The 27,907-nt window shown below is 42.2% G+C and overlaps 1 long non-coding RNA gene across 1 annotated transcript; it reads left to right on the top strand.

Annotated features, from left to right (window-relative positions):
- Positions 1-662: 662 nt before the first annotated feature.
- Positions 663-27,690, top strand: LOC142870937 (uncharacterized). Its single transcript, XR_012919279.1, has 2 exons — positions 663-1,099; positions 27,319-27,690. It is a non-coding gene; the product is annotated as an uncharacterized LOC142870937 (long non-coding RNA).
- Positions 27,691-27,907: the final 217 nt, after the last annotated feature.

Below are 27,907 nucleotides of genomic sequence, written 5' to 3'. Positions count from 1 at the left end.
ACGATCATTCAGAAGCGGCCGCTTTCCATTCACGTCTATAATTAGCGCGCAGGCTGCAGCACCCGCTCAAGCTGCGGAGGTGGGGGCGGGGCGGCCTCGGGGGCGGGGCCACACCCGGCTCCGCCCCCTTCGACCGCCACCCTCCCCTTTCCCGCCCAGTCTCCCGCGGTCCCCTCGCCACCCTCGCTCGGCCTCCCCTCCCCCTCCCGGGCTTGGCCCTCCGCGTCCCAGGATTCCTGGACGACAGCACTCAGCGCACCCTCACTCTGGGATCACTCTTGTGCAGCAAATAAGCACCTAGAAGGGTGGATTTCCAGGAGGGCAGCTATATTTAGGGTGGCATCCTCTCCTCCGCCCCGCAGGCTCCGGCGTCCCGCCCTCGCTCCTCCCCGGCCCGCTCCCCGCCGCCCCTCCCAGCCACCTCTCCCTCTTTGTCGCATTACATAGTAATCTGAGATGCACTGGATGAGCTCCAGGGAACAGAATGTACTTGGCAGAGACGCGGGGCTTGATGTCTGCAAAATGTCGGAAACGCAGCCAAGAGCTGCTAACTGGGTCATTAACCTCCAAAAGCAAAGCGAGGACTGTGAGGCCCGCTCCGACTCCCTTCATCTCGCCAATGAAAGTGCCTCAGTGTGAGGGGAAGAAAAAGCCCAAGGTTGGCTGCTTTGATTTCTAGGCACCAAAGGCAGGCCCGTCTCCTCCCCCTGGCCCCGGCCCTAACCCCTCCGCCGAGCCCCGGCCTCGGAGTTGACAAGTGGCCTTTGAAAGGCCCAGCAGCCGCGCAGGGCCGCGCTCGTGCCTCCGTGCGGGCGGGCGTTCCCTGCAGCCCCTCCCCACCGCAGAGCTCGACCCATCTCCTCGGGTAGAGGAGGCCTTGGAGGCCTTTGGGGCGGGGGTAGGGCGAAGGGTCTTGCCATCCCTCTCCTCTGCTCCTGTCTCTCTTCTTCCCCCCCCCTTTTTCTCCACTCTTCCTCCTTTCCCTCTCCTGCTTTCTGAGCCCCTGCTGTGAGATAGGTGCGGGAACACGTGGCCATGGCTTCCCTCCGAGGAGACTTGAGTTCAAGTTGCAGCCCTGTCACTTGCGACATGACCTTGGGTGAGTCACTCATCTCGCTGCTCTTTAATTTCCTACTTAATTGTTCACCTTAATAAGACCTTACAATGTAAATGACAAAATAGCGAGGCCCGAATGAGAAAGTCTGTCCCTGACACCTAGAATTTCACCCCTCCGAAAGCACCGAGATTCAAAGTTCCTCTGGGTTTGTGTGTACTCCTAGAAAACAGGAATTTTAAGTGGTCTCACCAGGGAGCTTCAGAGGTTTGAATGTGCCAAGGGATAACCCCTAAAATCCACCCCCTTCTGTTGTTGGATTGCCAAAAAAACGGACACTTCCCCTCACGTCCAAGCGCACTTCTCTAGTGGCTAGAGAGAGAAAGTGCTGGGTACCGAAACCAGAAGAGGTGGTGTAGTTCCTCAAACCAAACTCCCTTCCTTCCCTGTTGGAGGTGAGACGGTCAGGCTGGGAAACTGGCAGCACCCTGTGAGATGCGGGTCTGAGCAGCCTAAAGAAAAATGCAGGACGAGAAACCTGAATTGTGGAACCACACTTGTGAAAGGAGGGCAGCTTGTCTCTGGTGGTGTCTAAAAATTAAAACCAAGCCCAACTTGGCATCAGCACCTTTCCTGCCTCATCTCCCCTTGGTCTTCCTATGCCTTCCTTCTACTGTAGCCATATCAGCTCACTCTGCCTCTTCACCCTACGTGGAGGCCCCATGCTCCTCTGCCACTGGGCTATAGCCAGGGCTTCTTGAAAAAAATCTCATTTATTTATTTATTATTATTATTATTTGAGAGGGGGGGTCTCACTTGTCACCTGGGCTAGAGTGCAGTGGCATTGTCATAGCTCACTGCAACCTCAAACTCCTAGGCTCAAGCGATCCTCCTGTCTCAGCCTCCGGAGTAGTTGGGCCTACAGGTGTGAGTCACCACGCCCAGCTAAGTTTTTTTCTATTTGTAGTAGAGATGCGGTCTTGCTATGTTGCTCAGGCTGATCTTGAACTCCTGCCCTCAAGTGATCCTCCCACTTCAGCCTCCCAAAGTACTGGGATTACAGGTGTGAGCCATAACTCCCCGCCAAAAAGTGTTTTTAAATCATCTGAATTTGATGGCCTCTATTTGGCCTTTCTTTGCCACACATTCAAGTTCTTTACATCCCTCAAAACTCAGCTTAAATGTCAAATCATCTATCTCAATGTGATCTCTTTCAACTCTTTCTTGGGACTTTTTCATAATAACTCAATATAGCCAGCCAGCCTTGGGTTATACCATCCTTATGCTTGACAGATCCCTCTGACACAATGGAGGTTACTCTATGGATGCAGATTCTTTGTTGTTGATCTCAACTTTGATGGCTGAGGTGACCATACATCCTGATTTGCCTTCTCAGTTTATGTGTTTTGTCCTGGTGCAATTAATTATTCACCCTAAAGTGTTCTGGTTTGGATAACAAGGTATGTGGTTGTCTTACTGAGAGTCTCTATCCAAGTAACTGGCACATTAGCAGAGCTTGGTAAATGTGGTGAACTGCCTTGAAGAGCCTCTAAGAGCTGTTTCTTACCCAGTTTCCTGGGGATCTCAGCCCAACCCTTTTCACTCCCCCTCTGGCTGCACGCTACCATTTGTTCCTCTTCTCTTCCCTGGGGAAGGACTGCAGAGGGACCTATTATCACTTTCTTTTTGACAAGCCTTGCCAGGATTTCAAAACACTCTGACCCAACCAGAAGTCACTCACCACAACCTTTCCCCTTCTTCTCAGCCCCCAAACGGTAGGACAACCACTGGATGTTGGACATAAATATCAAATGCTAGGGAAGGTCAGACCCTTGCCTGTGGGATGTGTCATTTCCAACCTCAACTGGATTTTTGGCTTTGCCCAATTTCCTTGACAGTCCAACTCTTCAGAATTGCCTTTATTTATGTAGTCGCCTTAGGAGAAGGTAACGCCTTGGAAAGCTCAAAGATCTTTTATTATAAAATATGTAGTTAACATTCTAGGTTCTGTTAGGAGGTTATGAAAGATAAGGTCCCTTGCCCTTTTACATAATAAAAAACTTACTCAAAAGTCAGCCTGTTGGGGTGTTTGTTGACTTTTTACAGAAGATATCAAGCATTTGGAAATAACAGCAGGCAAGATGCCTGGCCTTGTGAATAGAGCCCAGCTCCAGCGTCAGGAAGCCTGGGTCGTCTTCTCCTCTCTGACTCACTGCTTGCTGGAGGATGAATCATTTGTCCTTTCTGGGCATCGGGTCTCACTTCCTCCATCTCCCCTATAAAATGGACGTATTTGCCTTCTCTACCACACAGGAGGGGGCTGAGGCTTTAAGAATCCTTGCTAAGTACACACATAAAAATTGTTAAAAGTAAAAATAAGCTGTGTTTTTGGCTCTCTGGAGAGGCACACAGGGGGGAGTGTGAGGGCATTTTGTGCTGCTGCATTGGTGTCAGACACCCCGGTTCACTGTGAACAGACCCCCAAGAAACTGGAAATGGCTGGGAGAATCCAACTCCAGACGGAGGTGGGAGGGAGTCTGCTCTGTCCCAGTGGGAGTGGGAGTCATAGGAAGAGATCGCCAGCCAGCAGTCAAGAAGCGGAACATGGAGACAGCAATGAAAAGCAAACAGGGCTGATCTATGGAGGGCTTAGACGCTAGGCTGGGGTGTTTGGACTCCCCCCGAGGGCCGTGGGAGATGAATGGAGGAGACTCAGCAGGAGCCTGGCGCGATGAGCACTGTGTCTCAGTGAGACACGTCTGTGTGACGGAGGGGCAGGAGCTGCAGCTGGGGTCTGTCACCCCCTAAGCACACAGTGACTCCCCTCCCTCTGAGCTTCAGTTTCCATCTCTGTCAAGTAAATGAGTGAAGCCCTGAATTGTACTAACGTGCTGTGATTCTACAGTGAAGACCACGAGGAAAGAGCTTGTGTGTGTTTGGGTGGGAGGAAGGGGTGGGAATGAAGTTAGACACAAAGCCAAGCTCAACAACCTTGTTCTTCAGGGAGGAAGCCTGACCAGTCTCCAGATCTCAGGCAGGTCTTGCAGGACTCCCTGGGTGTTTTTGTTTAGGCCACAGCACAGCACATGAGCACTGTAGGGCCTGGCCAGTGACCTCTGTCTAGACTTGTCTGCTATCTACTTCCTGGTCCAGCTGAGACCGCTGATATTTGAAAAGACTGCATTGGGGTTCATGCTAATCAACTGTTCCTCAACATGTTTCAGATCTCTCTCTATTCTGTATTAGATTTCCAGGAAGCCTTATCCCAATGAGGACCACATGGCGTGGTGGCCTCAGTACTCTGCTTTAGAAGTACAATTTGATAGTATACCTTTGACATTTACCAAGGTTTACTATAAGAGTGGCATGTAGAATGTTCTTTATTATAATGGTGCAAACAGGATAATGTCTGAGTTATTTAATTACCTTTATGTAAAAACTCAGAAATTTCTTCAGTGAACTCCCATAGTAAAAAGGAAAATATCATTAAAAAATTGGGGATGTCATTTGTGGGTTTGCAATAATTTCCTTAGGTTTGGGGATAATTGCATTTAGGCTCTTTTTTCATAGTTGGGTTTAAAAATACTTGTACATTTTATTGTAAGCTTCCTCAAATACTTTTTCAAGTAGGTTTATGTAAATAAGTAAGTAAACAAATAAAGGTTCAATTAGATTAAAGTCAGTGTATGAAATGAAGAAATAAATCATAAGTCCACTTATGTATAGTGAACTGACTGAAACCCTCCTAAGACCTTAGTTGAAGCAAAAGATCTAAATTTCAGAGCTTCACAGATAAAAGCAGCTTCCACTGAGACTATTGATTTAGTGCTCCTACATTTGAGGTGCAGCTTTGAGTGAGAAGGGCTGAAGGGATTGTAACTATCCCTAAGCATTACAGGAACCCAGCGATAAGTGGGAGAAAAAAATCTAAATAGTTCTGGTAGAGTGACGAGGATTAGCAGGGAGGGGGGTTGATAGTAGAAGTTGCATTTAGCCTGTAAGGACAGCATAATCCAGGTTTATTCTGCCGATTACTGTGTGGCCTCAAGAGCTACATCCCAGCATTCACTAAACGTTAGGGAAGAGCAGTAGAGCTCTGAAGTTTCTCCAAGTGCTCATGTCCTATTTGCTGAGAAGTCAGAGTCTACCTTGATTGGCTGATCAAACTCAGTCATTCCACCTTGGAGTCCATAAACCAGCTAAGAAACTGATGCCTTCTTTCTTACCCTTGGCCCCCATACCACACCCCAGCTGCTGCTGGATGAAGGGCATGTAGAGATTGGAGGTGGGATGTGGCTGGAAGTGTATGAGGACAAGCTCTTCTAGCCCTTGAGGGGCATGTCTATTCACTAAAGAATGACTGGATGAATGGTCAGCTACCCTTAACTTGTCTTTCTTAGATTCCCTAAGGAAAAAATTAAATTATAATTCTAAAATGCTAAACACTCATAGACTCAGACTATAAAATGTGAAATGAATCTGACAGATTATGTGGGTCAGTTCCCATAGTTGATAGACAAGAAAACTCAGGTTTAAAGATATTTACCCAAGAAACCTGGCCAAAGACACAGACAGAGCCAAGAAGTCTTGAAGCCAGGGACATAGTCCGGATCTCCACTGCTCCTTGGTGCTCCTTTTTTTTCTTTTATGCTGCAAGTTGGAGCTTGGTCCCTAGGTTGCAATGGATAAATCTTTTGCTAGGTGAACCAGTTGCTAAGCTTTGCTGACATCACTGTTGGGCTCAAAGGCCTTTGGGGATTTCTGCTATCCACTCCTCATATAGTCATCACTCAGTATCCAGGGGGATTCATTCCAGAATGCCCAGAGGATACCAAAACCCATGAAACTCAAGTCTGTCACATAGATGTGTAGTATTTGCATATAACCTACGTACATCCTCCTATATACTGTAAATCATCCTCAGATTATTCGTAATACCCAATACAATGGAAATGCTATGTAAATAATTGTTATACTATATTACTTAAGGAATAATGACAAGAAAAAAAGTCTGCACATGTTCAGTACAGATGCAGCCACCCATTTTTTTTCCAAATATTTTTTATCTGCAGTTGGTTGAAACCACAGATGCAGAACCCACAGATACAAAGAGCAGATACGTGCCACCACTTTTTTAAAAAAAACTGTGAATTCCCTTCTGGATGATGAAGTAGGGAGAAGTAGATAGGTGATCTTGCCTAGCAGATTTAGCTATCTCTGACATAAAACTACCTTGACTAACCTTTTTCTAAGTTCTTAGTCCTCAGTAGCTCTTCTATGCAATTGCCCAAATGTCATATTTCTTAACTTATTTTCTATTTCTTGAGAATCAGTCATTTTTTTCTCAGTAATGGGCAGAGGTACACCTGGAAAACGTGATCTTCAGCAGAGTTTAAGGACCAGAATTCTGTAAGACAATGCACAGAACAATGAGCTGTTTTTTAGGTCAGCACAGAAGGATTCACCAAGTCAGCCTGCTGGGGGAGGCTGAGCTTGTCCTCCCAGAGTTTCCCACAGCCGTCCTCAATCCTGCTCCAAGAGCGCCCTCTGCTGGATGAGAGCGGGACCCAACATCCTCAGCCATCTTGGAAGTGGGGCCAACTGGAACTCTGAAAGGATGAAAAGGAAAATTGAGGTCTTTCTGAAAGATGGGTGCCCACCCTGGGAAGTTCTGAACTACCAATTTTTAAATACTAGCCCCCAAAAGATGGATCCAGTCCATGATGACCTCTTGCCTTCCATTTCTCATTCCCTCCATTTCAATTTCTTTGGTAGCTTCAGCCTAAAAGGTCATCATATGATGAAAAAATAGAATTTAAAGATGGGATGTAGTCCAGTGAAATGGGCATAAAATTAGAAATTCTACCTTCGAATTGCTGGTTTACAAATAGTAATTTCTTTGAATAACTCAAATTTTAAGTTCAGATTTGTATTACTCCTTTGTGTTAAAAACCTTCACCTGCCATTCATTGCCTACTAAATTAAGTCAACATTCTCTACTTAGTATTCAAGGTATATTTGTAAATTCATGATACATTATTTAGTTTGCATTTCATTTATCAAAGCTAATCATATGCTCATTTTAAATAAGAACTTTATCCTGATCCAATTTTTAGGAAAAGAAAATGTATTGAAATTTTTAAAAGCATATTTGAATATCAAAGTCATATATTTCACAGTAAAAATCAGGCTCAGAAAACAATCTTCTTATAATTTTGAACAAGGGTAAGACTCTGCTTAAGCAATTAGCTTTTTGAACAGAAACAATAATTGATAGACTGAATTATATCTTTAGTGCTGATGCTAGTCTTAACATGGTGTTTAGGATTAAGACAAGGTGAAACTTACCTGACATAAAAAATTGGGAGGGGTTGATAACCTTTGAAGTGTCATGTAAACAAAGGGAGAGGCAGTGGTGAGGAATATACTTACTGAATAAACATAGTAATATGGTAACCATTAGAATTATGTTGAAAAATTGAAGAGTAAAGCTGGATGAAAACTTAGAGAAGATTCCAACAGCTTATAACTGAGATGGTGAAAAGAGACCTAGGAAGAATAATTTTCCCAAAGGTTCATGGTCAGTTATTAATGGAGCCTGAATTGGAATCTGAGTCATCCAATTCTTAATCTAGAGCTCTTACTACTACTAGAAAATACTACCTTTGGTTAACTGCCTTCCCCACAATGGCATGAAAAGGGACACATAGGTGAGAGTCCCCAGCGTGCCACTGGAAACTGCTGCCTAAATCCCTGTGAAATTAAAAAGAGTTTTTCTAACTCAGGCTCTGTCCCATTTCACTGTAACCTTAAGAGACTGACAAATGGGCCATTCAGATGCTTTCCCCACGCTGACCCGTCATTCTGTTTACACGTGGGCCGGCCAGATGTTCCAGGAAAACACAAACATTTGCAGCTGTTATCAGGGGTAAGGTGGAGCTCATGAGGTTCCCAAGTCTTGATCCAACACATCAGAACACATTTGATTTTTACTGCTGGCTTGGAGTTTATTGCTGTCAGCTCCCTCTACAAAGCCCGAACTTCTCCATTTCATATCAAAGCCTCCACTGAGAGATACCAAGGACTTCTTGAGCTAACTTCAGCCCGTCATCACAGTAGCCCAGGTGACCAAGGCAGCTACTGCTCCATTATGACTTTGGATGCCTTCTTTTCCTCATCCTCTGCTCCTACTCCTTGATGAAAGGACAGGAGTTCTGTCTAGCAGGCAGAGGCCAGGATGGGCATTAGGTGAGAGATAGTGTATCTTAGGGAGAAGAACATGGGCTTTGGGTTATGTATAACCCAATTTAATCCTGGCCCAGCCATTCACTGGGTGTGTGATTGAGAGTGAGTTACTTAAGTCAGAGCCTTATTATCCTTGCTTATTTGTTGAACTATTTATTGAAAAGAGGGAATCTAGTCTAGATTTTACAGATGTAGACATTGAGACATGAGCTGATGCTTGCTCAGAAGAGCAGATATCTTGCCCAGAGGGTAATGATTAACAGGGTCAATGATTAACAGTTTCTACTAAGATACCACAAATAAGAGAGAGGTTGGAATTACATTCAAGGGATCTAGGTTAGATATAAAGAATTTCCTTGGAAGGGAGGGTTTTGAAACCTCTATTTCTTAGAAAACTTTAGTAATATAATAGTCTCACATGTTGAAAGAGTTTGAATGGCACTACTTGCCAGGATAGACGACCTCTCTGATTTCCTCCCAGTTAAAAAAAAAAAAAAAATCCAAGACTTGGGTTCCTTCTTGCAAGAGGAGTAATGTAAAAAGTCTGACCCCTAGTGGGCATTGTCTCTGTGTTGGACGGAAGGGGAGAAGGCCAAGAAAATGAAGATAACCCAGACTTTGTTTTTGGAATTAGAAATGAATCTTGGAAATTTCCTAGTCAAATTTTACAATGTTATGAACAAGGCAATGGAACTTAGACTAAATGAATATAAATGTTTCCCCAACATCAGCGACTTTATAGTAACACCTGGTGTGGAACTCAGGGCCTTTTGCTGGTGCTCTGGTCCAAGATTCGATCCCTTCATCTTCCAGAGTCTCGTATCTGGAATCAGCCCCCTCTGGACATAGAGCAGATATACACGGATTCTGCTTTCGAGGTACAGGGATTCAGTCCTTATTCTCTCCTCTTTTGTGTTGAGGAGCACATGATTGTTTGGTAGATGTAACCTACACTTAACCAAGTTAAGTCCTCTGTCCCTTTGTATAACATTTTGGCTGATGCCCACAGCATGCTGGATGCTCTCCCATGTCCCAATGCTCTTCTTCTTCCATGAGTGGAGTTGTATGATTACCAACAACCAGGTGATCTTCTTACCACAAACCTGATTATGACACCCGTACTAGTTAATGCAATTATATAAATTAACTGTTACTCAAACAGATGAAATATGAGTGTGAAAATAAAGAGAGTCGTTTCACTAAAAACAAAATTGATTGCTTTGGAAAAGCTCAAGGGGGATGAGTTGCTGAAAAAATTGCTCTAAACTTAGTTTGTGGTTGAGAAAACTAGGGTTAAAAGCTGGAAGAATTCTGCAAGTCTCTGACGTTTTCTTCCACTAAAAACAAAACAAAATAAAACAAAAACAAAATGTCTAAAATTGGAAATAATAGAGGATACATTATGTATGTGGTTTATTCCAATAAAACAAGATGGAACTCTGGAAATGGAAAATACATGCTTCAAAAAAAAGCTTTAGCCCTACCTATTGGCAAATGAATCTCTTAGGTTAAAATACATGTTTGTGTGTTCCCAGATTTAACAAAATGTTCTGATTAGCTGACACTGAACTATAATAGGTGAGAGTGTTTCTTTAGTGTTAAGATTCAGATATCAAAGTGAGGTCCAGGAGACTGGTTTACTTAACACCTCCTGAGTGCTAATCTCTTGAGGATTTGGTCTTTTAAAAGTTCCCGTAGGCTTTCTCTTTATTCCTGTAAGTCTGCCTTCTGCAGGCACTTCTCCCAGATCCTTTCCCCCTTGACAGTAAGTAAGCTTTGCCTCAGAGCCACACACCAAGAATTCAGCTTTTAAATACTCTGTTAATGTTTGTTCGTCTTAGCAAAATAGTCATATTCACTTAAAATCTAGAACCAGATTCAGTGCTCTATGTTTTAAGATTTCAGCAGTGCATATTACACTCAGGTGTAACATTTCAGCAATATTACACCTTCCATTTTCAGTGTGTAAGAGCTGCAAATATGGACACACACATTGTGTGTCCTGGGCTCATATTCTGGGGGACGCATGTTATAGAAACAACATGACTGTGTAAAGATGCTCATTGCATGCAGTACAATTCACAATTGCAAAAATGTGCAATCAACCTAAATGCCCACCAATTCATGAGAGGATTAATAAAATATGGTATGTGTACACCATGGAGTACTACTCAGCCATAAAAGATGAATTCATACTTTGCCACAATCTGGGTGGAAATAGAGACCATCCTTCTAAGTGAAGTATTGCAAGAATGGAAAAACAAACACCACATGTACTCGCTATTAAATTGGAACTAACTGATCAGCACTCAGGTGCACAGATGGAAGTAAAACTCCATGGAAATCATGCAGGTGAGAGCAGAGAGGAGGGGATGAGTATAAGCATACCTAATGGGTATAATGTACACTATCTGGGTGATGGGCACCCTTAGAATTTTGACTCAAGCAGTACAAAAGCAATCCATGTAACCAAAACATTTTTACTCTAATAATATTCTGAAATTAATAAAAGAAAACAGATCAATTGTTGCCTGGTGTAGGGGTGAGGGGCATGAGAGGTAATGGGCATTTTTATATTATGGGTAACAGGCATGTTTTATAGTTTGACTGTGGTGGTAGTTATATGGGTGTACATACTTGTCAGACTTCATTGAACTATGGACTGATAATGTGTGCATTTTATTGTACATAAATCATACTTCAATAAACTTGATATTTTAAAAACATGTGCTTCTATACACCCAATCAAATGGCTAAAACTGAAAAGACTGACAACACCCAATGTTGGTGAGGATGGAAATGTGTGACAGCTATTAATATGGACAATACACTGCTGGTGGAAGTATAAAATGGCATAGACACTTTGGCAAACTGTCAATTTCTCATAAAGTTAAACATATATCTATCCTGTGACCCAAGAATTCCACCCTGCAGTATTTTCTCAAGAGAAATAAAAGCATGTGCACACACACACACAAAGATGTTCATTGCAGCATTACATATAATACCAAATATACTAAAAGCTACCTAAATATTTAGCAACAAGGTAATTGTTTTATTTTGATATTTTGGCTCAATATCATTTGGTAGTTATTGCTGGTTGTTTATGTAGTCATAAAATGATAATTATGAATTTTAGCAATAAGAAAAATCGTTCATGATAGTAATTAAGGGAAGAAAGAAAAATAAAAAATAGAATAACCCTTGTGATTGCAAACATAGTAAATGAATGTATGAATTTGATCAACTGGGGAAAATTTGGGGCTTTTATCTTTCACCCATTTTTCATTTATGTTTCATTCTTTCAGTGATTATAAAATCCCACATTAAGCAATGATTCACTAGCTTTTCAACATTGGTATCTTGGGAGGCCTTTAAATGTCTGGGGCTTGACATAGAGCTGCCTAAGCTACAGAATCACCCTCCAGAAGAGGTAAGATTAGGTAAGAGTTGACTTAATTATAGATGGGCTGGACGGGAAAGTGCCTTGGAGGTCCCTCTGATGAATTATACCACTTGCCAGCAATCAGACTGAATAAGTTACTTATCCACATTATGCCTCAGTTTACTCACCCTGAAAATGGTATAATAAAAGTATCTATGCCTGAGGTTTGTTGTGAGATTTAAGTGATAGAAATACAGTCCAAGGCACAGAGTAAGCTGTTCATAAATGTTAGTTATTAATGGGATGAAAATTAGTGGCTGAGCCAGGGCTAGAATTCTGGTTTTCTAACTTCCTTACTCTGGAGCTATTTCTATCACATTACAATGCATATCTTTCATCTTGATCCAAGCTAGAATCCTTTAGTTTGAAAAGTGCTGGGTAGGAAAAAGGCTATTCTGGGCAGGGTGTGGTGGCTCACGCCTGTAATCCTAGCACTCTGGGAGGTTGAGGCTGGAGAATCACTTGAGGTGAGGAGTTCGAGATCTGCCTAAATAAGAGCAAGATCCTGTCTTTAACAAAAATAGAAAAAATTAGCCTCTACCAAATATAGAAAAAATTAGCTGAGTGTGGTGGTGTGTGCCTGTAGTCCCAGCTATGCAAGAGGCTAAGGCAAGAGGCTTTCTTGAGCCCAGGAGTTTGAGGTTGCTGTGAGCTGTGATGATGCCACTGCACTCTACCCAGGGCAACAGAGTGAGACTCTGTCTCAAAAAAGAAAAAAAAAAAGGCTATTCCAATTATACAGGGAATACTGTGACTCTACATAAAGTGACCAGCAGCATACGCTGTAAGTCAGGATTACATATTAAAACAGTCAGGGATACTATAAGGAAATGGTACTTACTGGACTGAAAACATGCCTTAAGAATAAGGCAGAACTGGGCTCAAGGACGCAACTGTGTACGTCCTGCTTGAGTTTTTGCTCTGCACTTGCTTTTATGAACCTCAGTTTTCTTATTGGATAAATGAGCATAGTCCTTCTTGTGAGATGTAATGTGAGTTGTTGCATGCAAACTGAAATACAATTCAAAGTAAGTGATTTTATTTTTAAAAATTATTTTATTAACAACAACAACAAAAGCCTTTAAAGCTTGGCTGGCAGCATGAGCCTGTAGTCCCAGCTACTTGGGAGGCAGTAATGGGAAGATCAGTTAAGCCCAAGAGTAAATTAATACAGCCACTGTGGAAAACAGTGCAGGGATTTTTCCAAAAACTACAAATAGAACTACCGTATGATCCAGCAATCCCACTACCGGGAATTTATCCAAAGGAAAGGAAATCATTATATCAAAGAGACATCTGCACCCCATGTTTATTGCAACATTATTCCCAATAGCCAAAATATGGAATCAATCTATGTTTCCAACAACAGATGAATGGATAAAGAAAATGTGGTATATAAACACCATGGAATACTATTTGGCCATAAAAAAGAACGAAATCCTGTCATTTGTGGCAACCTGAATGGAACGGAAGGCATTATGTTAAGTAAAATAAGCCAAGAACAGAAAGTTAAACATTGCATGTTCTCACTCATATGTGCAAGCTAAAAAAAGTTGATCTCATAAAGTTAAAAAAAAAAGTAGAGCAGAAAATACTAGAGGCTGGGAAGGATGGGGGAAGGAAGGGATAGAAAGAGATTTGTTAAGGGATATAAAATTATAGCTAGATAGGAAGAATAAGTATAGCATTCTGTACCACTGTAGGATGGCTATAGTTAACACTAATATATTACATAGTTTCAAATAGCTAGAAGGAAGATATTGAATGTTCCCAACACAAAGAAATGATCAATATTTAAGATGATGGGTATGCTAATTACCCTGATCACCTCGCTATATATTACATGTATCGAAACATCACTATGTACTCCATGAATATGTAAAATTATGATTTTTCAATTTAAAAAGTAAATTTTTAAAAACTTGCATAGTATATTCTATGTGTCAGGCATTATTCCAAGGGATTTACAAAAATTAATTCATTGAATATACTCTTCATAGCACTCCTGCAAGGCAGGTACTATCACCCTCCTTGCTTACTCAGGGAGGCACAGGAAAGTCGAGTAACTTAGCCAACATCACACAGCTGGCAAGTGGTGGAGCTGAGCTTTGAACCTAGGCAGTCAGGCTACAGAGTCCACGCACAGCCCTGTGCTGCTTTATCGTCACTGAAACTGCTTTGGCCTAAAAGTAAACAAACATAGATTCTAGGGTCTGTTCTCTTCCTTACAAGGTTCAATTCAGTTTACTTCAGTCCAATCTAATCCAATTCAGTTTAATTCATCTCAGCTTGAGAAATACTTTTCAAAATGTTAGGTTTGTGTCAGCAGCCACTGTACTCAGCGCTGTGAGAGCTAACAGAGAGAAGTAGGACCCAAGAAACCTGTGTTTTGATGGGAAGGGTAACTTGCCTGTAACAATGATGGTAGCATATGGAGTGGATAAGGCAATCCCAAGGAAGAATGTCAGATCTGGAACTGTGAGCTTCAGAAGAGGCTTTGTAAAGTCTTTCCTCAGTACTGTTCATCGAATGAAAACTGGCCCATTCAGAAGGGCAGGCAGGCATCTCCTGGAACCAGAGTCTGGGTAGGGGAAGAGTTAAAACACAGGACTCTGGACCCCTGAAAAGAGTCTTAGACTGGGCTAGTGTCTCTAGTAGTGAGAACACTGTCCTCTCTCCAATTCCAGTTGGTGTGGCCAGCAGCCTTGAGCTGCCATTGGAAGCTAAGGCGAAGTCACCTGAGTGGCCTGGTATGTGTGATTCTCTGTCCCCCCTCTGCATTAAGCATTGCAATAAAAACCTTTGTATTGGTGTGACATTTTCTATCATCTGACCATTAAAAGAGATAGTTTGTAGAAATCACCTTGAACAGCATCTGGCCCATAGTTAGTGTGCATAAGGTAGCAAATACTACCCTAAACCTTTGTAATCTCAGCAAGTTCCCATGGTTCCCTCTGACAGAGAGAGGTAATCAAACAGCCAACTAGCCTGACTGCGGATGACAGCCATTTGTTTCTTTTAGGGAGCTCTATCTCCCTGTTTCAAGATGAAAATTGAGACAAACAGGCTAAACATCCACGATCATGCTCCTGCTTGTCAGTGGTCACACTGCATGGAATTTGAGTATTCCCCATGGGTAAACTGTTCCCTTACGCAACACCTTTGACGTTACGCTATTAAAAAGGCTTGCATATTAAAATTTGAGGCATGTGTAAGTACCTCATAATTAACTGCTGTCTATTTAACCAGACAACTCTAGCAAGTTAATTTGATGTCTGTTATGAGACTTAATAATTGTCAGTGATTTTTTAAAACAATTTACTGGTATAATCATTAACTACTCCTAGATTATCTTGTCAAATTGATAATTAAATGGCTCAAAAATTTCATTGCAGAGTCAGTACATTAATAGGAATGTAATTAAGTAATGTTTACTTATGTAATCTAGAGTTTATTACCTGTACGCTTATTTATTTATTTTTCTATACTTATTAAATCTTCCTAGGGGCCTCTTCAGAATCAACAGAAAACCAAGAGTCAATAAATGTCTTATTAGATCCAAATAGACCACTTAATTGAGTGACTGAAATAAATATGGAATCTCTATGTATGGAGAGAAGGAGGAGAGATAAGTTATATTTCATTCAGGATTATTTCTGGGCAAGGAAAGCTCCTGCCCTTCCTTCTTCCATTTTCTCCTGTATCCTCTTTTTCTCCCTTCCTTCCTTCCTTCCTTCCTTCCTTCCTTCCTTCCTTCCTTCCTTCCTTCCTTCCTTCCTTCCTTCTCTCTCTTTCTTTTCTTCCTTCCTTCCTTCCTTCCTTCCTTCCTTCCTTCCTTTCCTTCCTTCCTTCCTTCCTTCCTTCCTTCCTTCCTTCCTTCCTTCCTTCCTTCCTTCCTTCCTTCCTTCTTTCTTTCTTTCTTTCTTTCTTTCTTTCTTTCTTTCTTTCTTTCTTTCTTTCTTTCTTTCTTTCTTTCTTCTTTCCTTTTCTACATTCTATTTCTTTTTCTCCCTCCCTTCTTCCCTTCCTTTTATGATGAAAGAAAAGAAAGAGGTTTTCAGGGCTTTTCTCTCTTTCTTTCATCAAACATTTTAAGAGCTTATTATGTACCAGTCATTGTGTAAGACAGTGAGGACATATAAGTCATGGTTTGGGTCTCACGTCATAAAGGAGAAAGACCTGTAAGAAATCACAGTGCAACATCCTTAATGTGCCCCTAGAGGTATGTATGAAGTGTTAAAGGAAGACAGAGGAAGAAACAACTCTCCGTACTGGTAGTCAGGAAAGATTTCTCAGAGGAGGTAACATTTGCACTCACCAGAGGATAGGCAGTAGGAGTTTGCCAAAGAGGAAAAGTTTGAGAGGGACATTCCTGGTGGAGGGAATAAGGTGTGCAGCAGCCCGGAAACACAGAAGAACATGAACCATTCAGGAGTGAGATGGAAATGGATGAATTTTAAACTACTGAGTGTTATGATGAGAGGGATGGTTTTCAAAGGATAACCGTGGATGACAAAGTAGGGATTTCAGTAGTATTCACTTATATAGTTATGATGTCTAATGGTATACTCTGATATCCTTCAGCTCTCAAGATGACTATTCAAACTAGAGTCTGCCTGGCCCTACCCTTCCCCACCTCCTTCTCCTGGTGATCATCACAAGCTCAGGGTTTTACAGCTTGCACAGATTTCTGCTATGTTGTCACTGTAAAGAATTTATACTTTTCAGGTGACATATTCAAATTTTGAGTTTGATAAATAAGATCACAACATATTTCAACCTGGGCCTCCTAAAAAGAGGAATATATAGTTCAGTTTAGTTATTCCCAGAAAATTTCTGATATACTTACGGGCCACAGAAATAAAATTTAAGGATGTTTGGTTATCTGAACAATCCTGGATTAAATTTATTAATAGAAGGGAATGGGCCTTAAGTTAATGCCTTTGTGAGTATTCAAGCCTTTATCTAGAATCCAGACATTTATAACCTTCTTGTCCTTCATGACTACTGAGACACACAAGGGTCAGTTGTAATACTTTTTGTCCCTTTCCAAGTGTCAATCACCACAAAAGTCACTGCCTGCCTGGAATTACTCCTGGCTAGATGGTTGGGTGCCTTTGGTGAGGATGAAAAAGAGGGAAAGAAGGTGGAGATAAAACTTCTGGTATTTAAAATTATATTTATACTGTGCAAGTATAAAAGCATTCAGAGTCTCTGAAGACTTTTTCATGAATCTTGGAAGTCAATTTCATGTCCTAATGTGTAAGGTAGGCCCCTGGAAGAATCTGCTTGGAGGGCTCTCCTTGCCCCTCTACAATGTGTTTCTGATACTAGTGGGCTCTGCCCATGCCAGGCCTTCTTACTTGATGTGAACTGTGACCAACAATGTTGTAAAATGACCAAAATGATCACATTAGACAAGGTCAGGGGCAATCAGAGTCAATGGCTAAGTAATCCTGAGGGTACAAAATTCTTTAAACTCTGAGCCTGGAAGTGCTTAGATGTAAGTAACAAAAGACACTATAAATACAAGGTAGCTTTATGTTAAAAAACAAAGTATATGTTTGTGGAAAGCAGAACTTCAACACCTGCTCTCTGAGATCTCACATGAAACATTTGCAGGTTTGACCAGAAAGGTAATTCAGTTTGTCAGAGATTTGGAGCAAAGTGCGAGGTGACATGCTCTTGATGCTGGACATGAGTCTGAAGACCTGCCACTTACTAAGTAAGTGACTCGGGACCAGTAGCCTTCTTTCTCAGGGCCTCAGTTTCTCCATGTATAAAGTGGGGACAATAGTCCCAGGCTCAACTACCTCACATCATTGCTGGGAGGCTCAAAGGAGACCATGAATGTAAAACACCTGTAAAAAGGTCATAAAGTCTTACATAGATGTAAGAGGTAGTATTATGATAAGATTTAAAAGGCTGTAAGTATTTCAGAGGAAAATAGTCAAGAATTCAAGGCATATAATTAGAGTTAGGTGCTGTCTTATCCATCAGATCCCAGCTCCCAAGTACTGATCAATAAATGAGCAGATGTCTATTCTCTGAGGGGGGTTGTTCCTCCTAGGGGCTCCCCCGTGGAGCAGTTATTGCGGTTGGCTGTTGACCTGTCTGCACCCTTGGTTAGTCTGTAAGCTCTGTGAGATTAAGGGCCATGTCTACTGTGGCAGGATAGAACGGTGGTTAAATGTGCAGGATTTAGGGACAGGTAACCTGGGCCCATCGTAACCCCTGGCTTTGTCACTTATCCACTGTGTGGCTTTGGGCAAACTATGGAACCTCTTCAACTCTTAGTTTTCTCATCTGTGATATGAAGATAATAAATATGCCTACTTCATAGTGATTTTTTTTTTTGGAGATAGGGTCTCACTCTGTTGCCCAGGCTAGAGTGCAGTGGCATCAGCCTACCTCACAACAACCTCAAACTCCTGGGCTCAAGTGATCCTCCTGCCTCAGCCTCCCGAGTAGCTGGGACTACAATTCGCCATGCCTGGCTAATTTTTTCTATTTTTAGTAGAGACAGGGTCTTGCTTTTGCTCAGGCTAGTCTTGAACTCCTGACCTCAAGCAATCCTCCTACCTGAGCCTCCCAGAGTGTTAGGATTACAGGTGTGAGACACTGTGCCTGGCTATGTTGTTTAAAAGATGAAGTGAGTTAGTACATGTCAAATCTGGAAGGTAGAAAGTGCTCAGGGAATGCTGGTTATTTATTATTATTTCTGCTGTTGTTCCCTTTATATCTCTAGTGCCTAGAACAATGTTAAGCACATAATAGTTATTCAATGAAAAGATAATGAAAGAATGCAAAAGAAAGTCTCTATCCCAGCAGATACTTATCCTGAGATTAATGAATCCTAAGGATTAGGAGCAAATGGAAAAGAATAGAATTATGTGGGCTGGGGTTGCAAACCTTGGGCCTATTTTCACTTTTTGTCTTTACCAATAACAAGAACACCTCTACTATATTGACAATTCACAATATTGGCATAGCAAAGAATGACAAGGATTTTTTTAAGGCCAGTATCTCACTATGTTCCCAACCTTGTGGAGAAGGTATTATTATATTACCCACTTCACAGATGAGGAAATTGAGGTTTAGAGAGGGGAAATATCTTGCCCAACTGGCACACACCTGGTAAACAGAGGTTCTGAAATTAGAACTTTGGTTTCTTGGCTCATTGCTCTTTCCTCTCCCTGGGGACAGACGCAGGGCAAATTCTCCCCAGGATGGAGTCTCTTATAGTGGCAGTGGAGGGCATTCTGTAGAAGAGCTTGGTTTGTCTTCTTGATGACAACAACCAAAATAAGGGGTATAGCCCCTAGGTTTCTTACAGCAATTCATTAAGAATCTCTCGCCTATGAGTTTAGCTTATTATTAGCTCAGCCTGTACTTTGGTTTGGAATCCTATTTTCCTTGGTGTATGAAGTGTGCATCACCTTCGTTGTTCGTTGTTCTGGGTTTTCCCCGATGCGAGCCACGCTGATACAACTAATCCCTGCTCTGAAGATGCAAACTGGAAGCCTTGGAGCTCTTTCAACCTAGGTTCTTTAGGCAAACTAGACACAGCAGTGTAATCGCACCATTGCTCAACTTCATAGATCCTTCAGATTGCCTGAAGACAAAAGCATTTCTCTCAATAATTCTGAAACCACTGATAATTTTCTCTGAGAAATTACCAGTGGATTGCAAAACCAGCATAGTTATCCATTACCTGAACTTTTCTCCAGTCCCATTATCTTGTACCTCTCTGCCTACTTTTGACAATAATACTTCCAATGCCTCTTGAAGTCAGACATTACTCTGGTCCTTTTACATCTCCATCCTGGCCTTCTGTAGTAGCGTCATAGCCTCTTTCTTGTCTGCCTTAGAATTTTGGACATTTCTCCAAGTCTAAGCCAGTGGTCCTCTGTTTTTTCTTCTCTCTCTCTCTCTCACTTCTCATATGCATAACCAGTACCAGAGCTTCTGTGCCAGGTACTGGGTATGCAAAGGCAAATAAAACATAGTGTCTAACCTCAAGGATCCCACAGTCTGGTAGCGGGGAGATGGATGGATGAAAAAGACCTCTACATCCAATGGACTGTGGTGCTTTGATAGGAATAGTTGGGACTTGAGTGGAGGGAGAAGTACTATGAAGGATAAAGGACAGAAAAGTCTCTATGACTTTTTTTCAGGGATGCCTTAGCAGATGAATAGGCACTCCTCATTGGGACAAGGAAAGGAGGGACATTTGAAATAAGAGTACAACTTGTACAAAGGAACCGAGGGAAGAAACTTTGAGTTTTATTTATCTTGCAATGTTGTGAGCACTGGCAATGATGTATGTAAACAGAGCCTGGCATTTGGTAGAATGAAATGGCAAATAAAAATAACAATCCCCTTTTAACTACCAACCTTGTTTTCTTTCTTTGTAAAAAGATGGGACTGAAGTAGGAAATTTTAAAAAGCCTTTCCAGATCTTGCATCCCAAGATGCCTTAAAATCCTCTGGGGAAGTTTAACAATAGTGCAATGCCTTCTTCAAGCCTCAGCACTCTCTCCCCTTTGAATACACAAATCACTTTAAGGGACCATCAATTTTACTGACAAACAAATGTTGCCTCATTATGTATATCTCATCATTGTATGAACTGTCTGGTTTTGTGCTGTCTAACTTTGTACATGGGCTCAGCTGGTCTCTTGTACTTGATTGTAAAATCCCTGAAACAAGGAAGGGTGCCACTGCTACTGAATTCAGAACAGAAAAACGAGATTCAAGTTCTATCGCAGGTACCTGCTGTCTACCAGAGCTTGGGTAAATCTGTTAATCACCATTTTCTCATGTATTAAATAGAGAGCATGATAATGGCTACTTTTTAAAATTGTTACGATGTTTAAATGAGATGTGCATATGATGATACTTTGTAAATTATAAAACATAGTTTTAATATGTTTAATAAAGACAAGAATTTTATATTGCATTGATTTCTGTATCTGTATTAATCAGAACTCTTGTTTGCAGCTAACAGGAACCCAACTGAAAGTAAGCTAAGTGAAAAAACACATTTGGGGCACATAACTGAATGGTTGCCACAGATAACAAGTAAGAAAATCAGAACTGGCTAGACACAGTGGCTCATACCTGTCATTCCAGCATTTTGGGAGGCTGAGGCAAGAAGATCACTTGAGATCAGGAGTTCAAGGTTGTAGTGAGCTATGATTGTATCACAGTACTCCAGCCTGGGTGACAGAACAAGACCCTGTTTTGGAAAAAAAAATCAGAACAGTGCTTCTCTTCTATCATCTTGCTTTCCTTTGTGTTGACCACTCTATTGGGCATCTCTTTTCCTGGTATCTCTCAGTAGCGGGAGGTTTATATCATGCCAGTTTAAGAGGCTTAATCTAAAGTTGTTTTTTCCCCCAAACTAATTTTAGCAAAAGTCCCCAAACCAACTCTCAACGTACTGAAATGGACATGTGCCTATCTAGAATTTGGTGATGGTGGCGATTGAAGTTACACATGCTGATGGGCCAAGCCTGGGTCTATTCCATCGCGTGGAAGAGTAAGGGCAGTTCCTCATAAACCGGTGGGTTGAGAGTGGGAGGGGTGGTTCCCTAAAGGAAGAGTGAGGTGATGTTGTCACAATATGAGAAATTAGGTGCCAGAAAGGCCCAAACTATAGCACTCACCACAGCCCTATCAATCAAAGCCTTAGGAACTGAAAAGGGCAGATACCCTACATGGCTGTGCCGTGACACATGCGTGGGGACAATGCTGTGATGAATCACAACCTGCGTCTTGTGAGGAAAATCAATGCACTCAACAGCAAATCCGAAAGCAGACAAATTGTGAAAGTTCCAAAACAGGGATATTCATAGGGCACATATTGGGAGTCCAACCAACGTTTAATTGCTTCGATGTTGATTTCAAATTGGCCTAAAGTTTTCTTCTACTGGCATTGGTGAGCATGCGAGCAAGAGGAACAGAGAAAGTTCTGAGACCGTATTTTTAAACAAAGTCTTTTAGAATAAAACATTCATTCATTTGAATACCTGTCTAAAGTCGGGAGGGCGTCTGACGGGTTCGCCCCAGGACAAGCTCAGTGCAATGGAGCCAGGCTGCCGGGAGGCAGGAAGGGGCAGAGCCGCAGCCACAGGAGTGCATTGTCTCCTGCCAGCTGGGACTGCTTCCTCCCACCCCAGCATCCAGGCAGCGGGGGCCTTAGCCTGGGGTGTCTTTTCTGGTGGGCATGGTTGGGGGCTTATCTGGGTGTCCATGTCTGGTCCAAGCTTTGGTGGCAGCTGGCTACATTAGTGGCTATCCCCAGGCAGAACTTAGTGAAGAGACTCAGGAAATGTCAGAAATGGCCCTGATTTTCTGCTGCTGCTACTTTGGGAAAATGGACTAGGCTAAGAGACTAAATTGGGTCTTATAGCTCTCCTTCCTCCTCCTCCCCAACCCCACCTTCCTCCCTAACTTCCTTTCCCACCAGCTTTTCCTCCTTTTTCTTTCTCCCTTTGCCCCTTCTCCAAAGATGAAATCCCGCTGAGGACAGTGTTCATATCTTTATTATGGGCAGCCCCAGTTAGGGGGTAGGTATCCAGGAAATAAAAAAGTACATATGCTGCCTTTAAACTTCTATTTTACAAGGAGCGTCATCTCTGGTCATAAGCCCAAGGAACATAGTAGTGATCATCCCCACCCCCATGCCCACCTGGTACCTCTGGTAGTTTTGATGTACTCAGACGCAGGAGAAGTAATTTTTGGTGGGGGTTCTGGGGATGCTTCCTGATGGAGGTTTCATTTGAGATGGATCTTGAAGGCCATTTATTAGAAAAACCCAAATTATCCTGGGAAATGAGCAAAGGACACAGGCACGCACAGCCAAAGAAAGGCTGAAAGGCTCAAGGTTTGTATACCAAAGTCTACATTGTTTGTTGATGGACTATAGCTCTTCACTCAGAACTCGATTAATTTTAGATTGCACAAACTGCTAATAAACTTGGCTACTTACAGATGCATGTGAGACCAAAACCAGCATATATGAGAGCAAACCAGCATAAGTGGAATGAGGGGCTGGCATAGGCAAGCCCACTGAAAATGGAGCAAAGTACAAGGTTGAAGGTTTGATAAGAAGATAAGAGATAAGAAACAAAATGAAAAATAATGCTACCACAAATCCTTAATAACAGAAATATTACAGCAACCCTGATTGAGTGTGGAGTCAAATGGCCCTTTAAATTTATAGTCCTTTAGAATGTCATCATATATTATAGTTCAGTGAAGAAAGTGACAGCCTATAGTTCCCCCCACCAAAAGGCTAAATTATATTTTCTATGCTTTGCTTTAGAAGATAGACAAATGCATAATCGATTTTAGAAAGAGTTCCATCAGAATTGAGTTATAATAAAGTTTATATTAAAAGCATAAACCTTCGGCATTTGGAATGCTTCACACCAGAGAAGGAATAATTTGGTTTGACTTTAAATAAATCTAAAAGTTCTGTGGATCATTTCATGTGATACACCCTCTCCAAACTCCTTATCATGTCTGTGCTTCCTCATTCCCAGGGTTTATTTTGATCTTTCCTGACTGTGGCTTTCAGCAGCCCCTCACCCACAGTCTGCACACTGAGCCCCTAGGAGCTGCCACCTCTTCTCCAGCATTTCCAACATGGCAGTGAGGGACAGTGGGAGACGCTCTGGGGCAGAGGCTGAGAGCTTGGACATTGGTCTTGACGTCCTACCTAAGAGCTAGAAATTTTAGAAAAGTCATTTCCTTCTCTGAGCCTCTGTTTTTCCCATTTGGAAAATAAGAATAATAACCCTTATTCATGGAGTTGTTTTGAAAACCAAAGACATTAATGAATGTGAGCATGCTTGGTAAACGGGGCAGTGGCTCCATTCTCAGCCCACACAGGCCACTTACAAATACCCCTCCCCTGGCTGTCATTTACATATGCATCTGCCTCCCTTACTTGCTTGTTAATTTATTTGAAGCTGTGTTTTCCCTGTTTTTTATTTTTCTTTTTTCCTTTGGTGTCTCCCTGCAGAAAGACTGTCCTAAAGGGCTCTGCAGGTCATGTGCACTATACAACCCTGGGGGAGGGACACTTCATACAGACTACGATGTGCAAAGGATCCTCTAAGTTTGTGTGATGCAGAAGCTCTGACCAAAGTGCCTAGCACGCTGCTGTCTCTGTATATATTAAACATTAGTGATTTCTCTTCCAGCCCTAATATTTAACCCTTGTCATGGGGCACAAAATATTTTTGTATCCTGGCCCTGGATGGAAACTTTTCTGCTCTATAATTCAGCTCCAGGCCCAGTTTGCAATTTCTCATTTTCTCTTTGACTGGACTGCACTGGTCATAGCTTTGGGAGAATCCTCCCAGCCACCGAGGTCTTCTGGTGAAGAGGGGCTTTGGGCTATCAGGATTTCAAAGTAAATGTAAGTAAAATAATTGGCAAGCATGGTGTTCAGGGTTTGGCGTTTTAATCCCCAAATCTTTGAAAATTGGGACATCTCAAAAGTCAGGCTTGAACATGATGATGAGAAAGGGGAAAGTCACAGCGTATTTCTCCTGCCCTCTTCTTATTCCACTCTACTCACTGTGAAGATTTCATAGCATCTGTGAAATGTTGTAGTCCAGCTGCTATTTGTTTCCTGATGAGCTTCAGTTTCTTCATCTGCAGATTGAGACTAATCATACCCACTTCCCAGGGTTGCTAAGGAATGAAATGCGAGGCCCCACGTATGTATCCAGGCACAGAGGAGCCCACGTGCTCACAAAACGATGGGCGAATCTAAAACCATGGGGACAAGGAGCCGACCTGTTCCACTCTCCAGCAATGCTTTCTATTGTTGGGTAGCTCTGATATAGAACTTTCTGCCTCACAATGAGAGAAAAATCTATCTCTATGTAACTGCCACTTACGAGACACCTGGGCGAGAATGAGATGTCTTCCCATTTTTCTGGCCTCCTCACTCAGTCCCTCAGCGAGGACAGACAGCAGAGGGCCACTGTGGTCAGCAAGCTGAGGAGCCAGACAAGGCTCTGCGGTTACACACTTATTTATTTTCTTATTTATTACTTTTGCAGCTCGCATTTTTACACTCATGTTATTTTGTGGTTTACTTGCAAAATGTATTGTGAGCCAAGTTTGCTTCAAATGGGCTCTGAGTTGGAAAAAGGGTTGTGTAGAGGACCCAGTGAGAGGGAAGGGGAAGGCAGGAGAGTAGTTGCAGAAACATTATATAATTGATATATCTGTTATTGCTCCTTTCTTTGTAATTAGGCTACCCAAGGCAGATGGAGAAATGGAAACTGAGAAAGCATAATAGGCTCACGTGTAGCAGCCTGAACAGATTCTGCTGCCTTAGGAGTGAAATGCAAAAGGGGCCGGCCTGGGGACTTGGGGAGGAGGACCCAGGAGAAAACTTCACTCCTGCTTAACCAGCCCCTTAACCAACCGACGCGACATCTTCTGATAGACTTTGGGAGAGAGTACAGGTTGGCTAGAGAGAAAGAAGTGACAGATAATGAATTAATTTATAAATATTATTAAGGGGTTGATTATAAATTTATTTTTGAATATTTTTAATAAAAACAAAAACCTGGTTTTCAGAGATTAGCTGAAATGAGTCCCAAGAGAAGCTTTGCCAGAAGCTGCTTTTCCCTTTAACTCTATATTCTTCCTTTCTCACCACCCTCCACCCCCAGGCAATGGTAGATTCCTGAGAGAACTCCCTGTTGTTGGTGAAGCCCATTTTGACTGCGTTCAAGTTTGTTCTTGTATTATTCCATCTGGTGGCTCCCTAAACCACTTTCCTTTTTTACTCTCCTTGTAAATATTTACATAAGAAGGTTCTTGCAACGGCAGGATCCTATATTGGTGGATTGGCGCAAAGCAGAGTCTTGATGTGTTTTATTCCTTTTACGAACAATTTGGTTAAGTGGATTCCCTCCCAGCTCATTAAAATAATCCTTTCATTTTAATAACATCATCAGAAACTAAATAGCATCAGAGGGAAAAATAAGTTTGCAATGTACAGCCTCAAGTAGCAATCTCTGAACCGTTGTTAATGGTTGATGCAAGAACTGGTGATTGTAGTTAATGGCTGGAATGCAGCATGCATTTAAAGACCTCATCTCACTAGACAGAACAAGAATCTGTGTTGTTTTCTGGGTCAGCTGGATGTATAAGAGATCAGATAACTGGACCAGGAGATCAAGACTTGGTTCCCAAACCTCAGACGCCAGCTCAACTTGCCTCTCTCCCTGAGGCACTATCTTTGTTTGCTTTCTCTTCTGTGCCCTCCCTCCTGGTCAAGTTCATACTTGCCCACAGTTTTAACTGATGCCTCTCTACAGGTAACAGTCAAACCTCTGTCTTTAGCTTTGCCCTCTCTTCTGAGCTCCAGTTGTGCTGGGGGTACAGAAGTCGACAAGACAAAAAAAAAAAAAAAAGAATTTGCACCTGCTGTGATGGAAGAAGATGCACATCAAAAACAACATAGTACATGTGACCATAGAGGAAAAACAGGCGAAGTCACAGGCTTTATCTTTTGATGCTCCCAAGACCTGCAGCATGATACTGTCATGTTCATTTATCTGATGCTGCTGCTTTTCTACTCAAATGCCATCAGGGCCCCTCACTATTACTCATATCATCGTTCATGTATTCTTGTGTTTCTCCTTCACACCATGCTGTTTATTGTCTCCTCCATGCTCTTGCTAGTGGGGTTCCTTCTTCCTGAAGCGCTCTCTTTTCACTTCACTACACCCAGCCATTCTTCACTTGGTTAATTGAGGAGACACATTGATTAATACAAATGTCAACACTTCAAGGAAGACTTCTCCACTCTTCACAGATGGCTTTCGTAACATGCTTACCAGCTTCTCCATCCCCTTAGGTTCTGTTCACTTTTCATACCTCTAGGAGAACATCATAGCATTTGATACTGATTGATCTGCCTGTGAACTTTTGGCTCTTTGACACTAGCGCTGACCTAAACTTGGTGTTTGAAGCAGGTCTCCCTTGAATGAAAGCCCCTGCTTTCCCTAACACAGTCTTTGGGTTGACTACTCCCTCTGCTCTTTGCCACTCTTGCCTGGAAGTAGAGACTGTCTGTCTCCTTTAATATTGAGGCCTCAGAAACTTCTATTGACCTGGGTTCTTTGGTCATTACTGGGTTGTGCTAGATTTAAAACATGCAGAAGAGACAGTTTCCATATGACCATTTATTAGTGTTATGTGATCTAGAGTAAAAAGGACAGTGCATTATAAAGCAGCATCTTCATAAGAAGTATCACTATTCTATGTTCCATCTTTCCCTTTGTCCAATTACAGATGGGAAAGACAAGGTATAAAGAACTGTAATTTGTACATATTATAATGAATTAGATCAGATAATAGGAATGTTAGAAATCAGGTTTTATGAGTGAAAACTTTGATATTGATCACTTGGATTTGCATGGTTGCAATGAAAATCGATTAGGGGTGTGATGTTTTGTCCAGTTAGTTTGCTATTTTTTGATTCCTTCATGTTTAGTGCCCTCTCACCCACCCTTTTTAAAAAAAAAAATAGACCAACATTCCTGCGAATGCCGAAGAGCAGCTGTGGGAGACACTGTGCAGCGCGAGAGCTGCCCAGAGACGCTGGGAGCACCTGATGCAGCTGGACTGAAGACAGGCCGAGGTTCTGAGACACTGCACCCTCTTCCTCCTGGAAGGACAGACATCATCTGGGAAACATTCAAGAAAAAGTTCTGGAGACACAGAGTCCCATTCATGGTGGGAAAGATTGAAGGGAGCTGTTTTCCTTCTTAAGGCTTGGCTCGGTCTGGAAGGATGCTATTTAACGCAATCCAGAACTGATTACGTTGTTGATCGTGTTTCAAAACCCCTGCCCTTTAAACAAGTTCCCAGAGTAAATTGAGTGCAATTGTGGGAAGTTTAACTTTTTTTTTTTTTTAAAGTCTTGTTATATTTTGAGATTTGAGGGAGAGAATGAATGGAAACCTGCACGAGGACTGAAAATGGAAGAGGGTGGGGGGCGAGATGAATAGAGCTGAGAAAGACTAGAATTCTGGGTCAGAAACTCTTGCTGAATGAGTCATCCCACAGGACAAATAGAACCTCACTCATCACCCTGTCTTCCTTCTCTGCAGTGAGAG

The sequence above is a fragment of the Microcebus murinus genome, chromosome 1, assembly GCF_040939455.1.
Source record: "Microcebus murinus isolate Inina chromosome 1, M.murinus_Inina_mat1.0, whole genome shotgun sequence".
Classification (NCBI taxonomy): Eukaryota; Metazoa; Chordata; class Mammalia; order Primates; family Cheirogaleidae; genus Microcebus; species Microcebus murinus.
This window is presented reverse-complemented; position numbering and strand designations above follow the sequence as displayed.